Below are 7050 nucleotides of genomic sequence, written 5' to 3'. Positions count from 1 at the left end.
ACCGTCCAATAAAAGGGTTAATAAACTGTTAAAATGAGTGTAAGACTGAAGGCGTGTGGGTGAAGTTAATGGGCTTCCTCTTCTCAGTCTGGCTTTACCCTCTCCTTCCTCTCAATCACACCATTACGATCACTAATAATTGGTCTAGATCGTTTTTCCCATCAGCTGTATCTTTGTCCAATGAAATACATGATACACTGTCACATAATGATCATGTGCTCGCTTCCGGGTATTGTCTACCATAACACATCACATGTTAACACCACAGTCACCACCAGTTAGTGCACCTGCTTGTCCTATCTAGCGTCACTTAGTAAATCACACGTTACCTTCATAATCATCACTTTGTCAAGCTCCTTATTTCCAATTAAGTGTCATCACTGCCCAGTACATGACACGTTATCTCTTACACTCATCCCTTCATTTAACGGCTTTTAAATTCATCTCTCTTCATTTAACTGCTTCTGAGACCTAAATGCATCACACGTCCCTCTTCTTATTATCAGAACCACCTCGCCTGCCTGTCTCCTCCTCTGGTATCATGGCTCTGGAGAGTCTCACGCCTTCCCTCCATGCCAGCGCCACACGCCAGCAGGCGTCAGGTGAGTTACTGTTTGTTCCTCCCTGGCTCACTAACGAAGCAAACAATGCGTCTTTTTTTCACACAGCCGCCGGTCCCGCCTCGCCCTCATCCCTGGAGTAGGTCTGAAACTTTTCCATTCATTTACAAGATTTTGGAATCTCTCTGTCTCAACTTGTGCACATTCCCTCCATGGCGCGTCACGCTGACACTGTTTGCTCGGCCACAGTCTGCGGGGAGGACGTACACACACATTCAACGTCCACCTCTCTCCCTCGTTTCCTCATTATCATATTCAGTGTTGCCTTTTTTTTTTTTTTCACAGCAGCATTCTTATCTTGCGAGTGTTACAACAGAGGACTCAGAGATGTTAAGACTGTGGAGTACATCGTTGTGCAGAATTACTAAATATGTACGTATATATGTTATTATATAAATATAACTAACAGAAGGAGAAATGCTTTTATTCCTTTGATTTTACCTTTTCTCATCTACTTATTTATTCTTCTGTTGATTCACTCACTTGTGTCTATCTGCTTGGTTGCCTCTCTGTGTATATATGTATGTGTCTGTTTGTTTGTGTGTCAGGAAGAAATCTCAAACCACTATCTACGGATCTCAAGGCTCACATCGCGCCAACAAACAAATCATTAAATATTTTTATTTTTACGGATGTGAGATTTTTTTTTCTTTCTCTCTCTTTCCGGACTTCTCATTGGAGGTTCACTTCCCTCCAACTTTCCTCCGGCAGAAGTTTCCCTGAGAGGCTGGTGAGGCATGCGTTGTGTGAATGCCTTCCAGTTCTTTATTCAGTGGCGGGCTTCCCCATGACGGCACACCACGCCGCGCCTGCTGAGTGACTCTGACAACACTCTCACCAGGAGTTGTTTCCTGCGCGGTAATGGTCTGCACGGGAACCTTGAAAACACTAAATCATCGCCTTCACTCGCTCTTACACACACACACACACACACACACACACACACACACACAAATCGCCAATTTCTTGAGTTGGGGGTGATAGGAAACACAAGCCACAAACTGCCCTATCCTTTTGGTTCTGGGTTCTCATAATTTTTGTAACGACTGGACAGCCACGAGTATTTGGTGGGCGAGTGGCTGGTCTCCGAGACACGAGCCGCTGAGAGATGTGCCCATTGCGTTAACTGAGAAGGGAACGACTTGATAAAGTATAGATGATTGCGAGTATTAATATATTTATTTATATTTTTATAAGCCACGGATAATTAGGATTCTTACAGTGTGTGTGTGTGTGTGTGTGTGTGTGTGTGTGTGTGTGTGTGTGTGTGTGTGTGTGTGTGTGTTTGTGTTTAGTGTGTGTGTTTGTGTGTGTGTGTGTGTGTGTGTGTGTGTGTGTGTGTGTGTGTGTGTGTGTGCGTGTGTGTGTGTGTTTGTGTGTGTGTGTGTGTTTGTGTTTAGTGTGTGTGTGTGTGTGTGTGTGTGTGTGTGTGTGTGTGTGTGTGTGTGTGTGTGTGTGTGTGTTTGTGTTTTGTGTTTTGTGTTTTGTGTGTGTGTGTGTGTGTGTGTGTGTGTGTGTTTAGTGTGTGTGTGTGTGTGTGTGTGTGTGTGTGTGTGTGTGTGTGTGTGTGTGTTTAGTGTGTGTGTTTAGTGTGTGTGTGTGTGTGTGTATGTGTGTTTAGTGTGTGTGTGTGTGTTTGTGTGTGTGTGTGTGTGTGTTTGTGTTTAGTGTGTTTAGTGTGTGTGTGTGTGTGTGTGTGTGTGTGTGTGTGTGTGTGTGTGTGTGTGTGTGCACGTGTGTGTGTGTGTGTGTGTGTGTGTGTACGTGTGTATGTGTGTGTGTGTGTGTGTGTGTGTGTGTGTGTGTGTGTGTGTGTTTGTGTTTAGTGTGTGTGTGTGTTCTGTGTGTGTGTGTGTGTGTGTGTGTGTGTGTGTGTGTTTAGTGTGTGTGTGTGTGTGTGTGTTTAGTGTGTGTGTGTGTGTGTGTTTGTGTTTAGTGTGTTTAGTGTGTGTGTGTGTGTGTGTGTGTGTGCGTCTGTGATGACGGCAGGCTGTAGCTCCGAAACTAGCCGCGGGATATTCTCGGTAAAACTCTCATTGTGATTCCCATGCAGTTACTGACCTCTCCTAGGCCTCATCTCAGCTGACCTCACCTGGCCTGAACCACAGCATGTTTAAGAGTGATGTGCACCTACTCTCAGTGTGACTCCCATGCAAAGTTGCAATCGTGTTATGACCTAAACCTAACCCAACCTAAACCGGTGCTACTTTGGTATGCGATCTACGTGTCATGAAGCTACTTTGGCATGCGACCTACACTTTGTATTGTGATGTATGTACAAGAAAAGTTATACTTTTCCTTTTATTATCAAGAGACGAGGAAAACACTTGTCTTGGTTTGGAGGGAATGTTTGGTTAGGAAGCCTGAAGCACGAGTGGAATGTCTGTTCGAGTGTCGAAGCTCCGGTCCCGACTCAACAAGGTGCTACATGTAGCAACAGCACACTTCATTCCGGCACAGGCACAGACATCAGTCTCCATAGCCGACCTGCGCTCCCTGCCGTGATTTTGCCTGCTTATTGACATGTGAATATATAAAGAACCCTTCAGATGTTAGCTAAACAGTTTTACAACGAGATCACAGACGAGACGAAGGCAGTTACATTTAACAGTAGTTTGCAAGCTTTCTGTGTGACTATTTATTTATTTTTTTAATTTATTTATTTGTTTATTTATTTATTTATTTTTTTATTCAAGCTATCTCATGTTTCGGTGCATGAATTGACAGGCAGAGGTGACGCAGCAACCTGTGATTGGTTCGACGAGTGTCGTGTGGTTTGCTCACAAGTTGTTTGTTAACAATCGTGGAAAAATGGTAAGCATTAAGGAAGAGTCTGTGCAAATTAACGAAGCGCGGTTCGCGGGAAACCGAAAATACAAGAGAGGTAAAATACGGCAAGATCATGTACCAGAATCAAACGACAGCGAGGCTGAGGTGGAAAACAACCCAAACCATGGACGACGAGTTGATGGTTCCTGGATATTGGGAGTGAAGAAAGGTGGAGATTGGCGTTATTGTGACGCACACACAAGAAATCGTGAAACACTGGAACACTGCAACTCATCATTCAAAGAGAAGCTACGGAAAATTATGTTATTCATTGTCACGAAGGACCAGCATATTATAATTTAAAGCGTTTAAATCACCATGATTTAACTGTCAACCATCACATTATGTTGGTCCAAACACTACACCAAACACTCACACAACTGAAACAAGCTGGCTACACTCAAAAGTTTGCATTTCGAAAAAAAAAAAAATGAGTGAAAGAAAAAAACTCTGACGATCTAATTCTTACTTTTTAAAGAGCATAAATAGCAGCTATCAAAAAAAAAAAAAAAAGTAGGTCAACAGATGACAGTTCGTGTACAAGGTATGCGAACCTACGTCCACTCATCCAGAAATGTATTTAATCTTGTAAAGTTCCCCATTAAGTAGGCACACCATTGGATTACTGTTTCTATCTAGTCACACACGAACATGCGCATATTCACGGGCAGCAAACACGCAAGGTACACTCAAATACTCCTGAGCAAAGCTGCCTCATCTTGTTTCATTGATCAGCTCACTCTTGCACACTGTCAAGGCAAAACCATTTTTCATTTACCATCGACGATTTTATATTCAGATCAAAATTTAAATGACGTTTGAGAACTTTCGACCAAATTTCTTTGAGGGCCGTGACAGCCTTGAGCGCCGCACAGTGGGAGAAGGTGGCTGTCGAGTCCGGCCTGGGGCCCAAGGCAGAGAACTGGCAGCAGGTCCTTCTTTTCCTTTGCGGCCTCAAGCTTCAATAGTAGTCGTCCACTTGAAGCGCCTCGCACTAGGCAAGGGGTCGCCATAAGCAAGAGATCAATGTCTGCCATTCACCTGATGTTGCCCGGAGGGGGGAGTCCTTATGGGGAGTAAGGGCTCTTTCCATAGAATCTGGTGGAGGGCGTGTACTGGTCCTTTGATTATGATGACGCCGAGCTGAACAGCTCGCCATGAACGAGGGCACACCGTGCACCATGCACCAGACACTGGCAGCACGAGGGGTCCTTTAGGGGAGAAAAGGCTCACGTCATGACAGTGGTTGGGGAGTGGAGTGTGGTGGGTCATTGCTCATGGCAACCCGTGTGAGGCGCGGCAAGGTTGCATCGTCACTGCCCTCACACCCAGGGACTGGAGTGGACCCTTGGGGAGGAAGGGTTCGTCCTGGTACCTATGTCGGTAGATAGACAATTTCCTATAGCTATCGCCGCGACCGCATCGTTATCGTGAAATCGCATCGTTATCGTGGAAACTCGCATCGTTATCGTGGAAGCTCGCATCGTTATCATGGAATTGCATTGTTATCGTGGAAACTCGCATCGTTATCGTGGAAACTCGCATCGTTATCGTGGAAACTCGCATCGTTATCGTGGAATCGCATCGTTATCGTGGAATCGCATCGTTATCGTGGAAACTCGCATCAATATCGTGGAAACGCGCATCGTTATCGTGGAAACTCGCATCGTTATCGTGATATCGCATCGTTATCGTGGAATCGCATCGTTATCGTGGAATCGTATCGTTATCTTAAAAACTCGTATTGTTACCGCGGAAACTCGTATTGTTATCGCGGAAACTCGTATTGTTATCGTGGAAACTCGTATCGTTATCGCGGAAACTCGTATTGTTATCGCGGAAACTCGTATCGTTATCGTGGAAACTCGTATTGTTATCGCGGAAACTCGTATCGTTATCGTGGAATCGCATCGTTATCGTGGAAACTCGTATTATCGTGGAAACTCGCATCATTATCGTGGAAACTCGTATGATTGTAGTGGAAACTCGCATCGTTATCATGGAATCGCATCGTTATCGTGGAATCGCATCGTTATCGTGGAAACTCGTATCATTATCGTGGAGTCGCATCGTTTTCGTGGATCGTGGAATCGCATCGTTATCGTAGAAACGGGAATCGCATCGTTATTTTCGTCACGCGCATCGTAATCATCGTTTTTTTTTATTTATTTGTTTATTTATTTAAAGCATCAAATTCGTTATCATTATTTGGGCTTCTATAACACATTGATTATTTCTGGTGGCGTGCGGTGAGAATAACTCTGACGGTCTAGTTCTTCTATAACACATTGATTATTTCTGGTGGCGTGCGGTGAGAATAACTCTGACGGTCTAGTTCTTCTATAACACATTGATTATTTCTGCTGGCGTGCGGTGAGAATAACTCTAACGGTCTAGTTCTTCTATAACACATTGATTATTTCTGCTGGCGTGCGGTGAGAATAACTCTGACGGTCTAGTTCTTCTATAACACATTGATTATTTCTGCTGGCGTGCGGTGAGAATAACTCTAACGGTCTAGTTCTTCTATAACACATTGATTATTTCTGCTGGCGTGCGGTGAGAATAACTCTGACGGTCTAGTTCTTCTATAACACATTGATTATTTCTGCTGGCGTGCGGTGAGAATAACTCTAACGGTCTAGTTCTTCTATAATACATTGATTATTTCTGCTGGCGTGCGGTGAGAATAACTCTAACGGTCTAGTTCTTCTATAATACATTGATTATTTCTGTTGGCGTGCGGTGAGAATAACTCTAACGGTCTAGTTCTACTATAATACATTGATTATTTCTGGTGGCGTGCGGTGAGAATAACTCTGACGGTCTAGTTCTTGCTTTTCTACCTCATGTTCCTTCCATTCACCGAGAAATTAGTAAACTTGTCTCAAATTTATTTATATTTTTATAATAAATATATAAAAAATTCAATAAATGTATATATAAAAATGGTAATTACTTTTAAATAGATATAAGTTAATGAAAAATATTTTATTTAAACCGTAATAAATGAATAAAACAGGTGGATCGCATACCAAAACAGAATTTGACTCTTGTAGAACACGTTGGCTGTGTAGATCACATGCCAAAGTAGCGCCCCTAAACCTGAGCTGACCTAACGTAGCCTGAGCCAACGCATGTGCAAGAGTGATTTGCAAGAGTGATTGCTTAAAGCGTTTATGTCAAGTGTTGCCTTTCACAATTACTTTCCTTTTATTTATTTATTTTTTTTTTCTATTCTTCACATCTCCCTCCCTCCCTCCCGCCCTCCGTCCCTACCTCTCTCCCTCCCTCCCTCCCTCTCTCTCTCTCTCTCTCTCTCTCTCTCTCTCTCTCTCTCTCTCTCTCTCTCTCTCTCTCTCTCTCTCTCTCTCTCTCTCTCTCTCTCTCTCTCTCTCTAACAGAGTTTTCTGGAATTACGTAATAATTTTTGTGACGTAATCGCTTCCCTTTGTAACGTAATATATATTTTTCTTTTGTTAATTGTTCCCTGGAGGCAGTAGACACCTGCCGAAACGATAATTACTCCCAGTGAGGTCTAAAGCACTGTTCAGGGGGTGCTGTGAACTTATCATTAAACCCAGCTGTGACCTCACTGAAC

The sequence above is a fragment of the Scylla paramamosain genome, chromosome 48 (assembly GCF_035594125.1).
Source record: "Scylla paramamosain isolate STU-SP2022 chromosome 48, ASM3559412v1, whole genome shotgun sequence".
Lineage (NCBI taxonomy): Eukaryota > Metazoa > Arthropoda > Malacostraca > Decapoda > Portunidae > Scylla > Scylla paramamosain.
The sequence above is the reverse complement of the archived record's forward strand: the minus strand, read 5'-3'. Positions refer to the sequence as shown.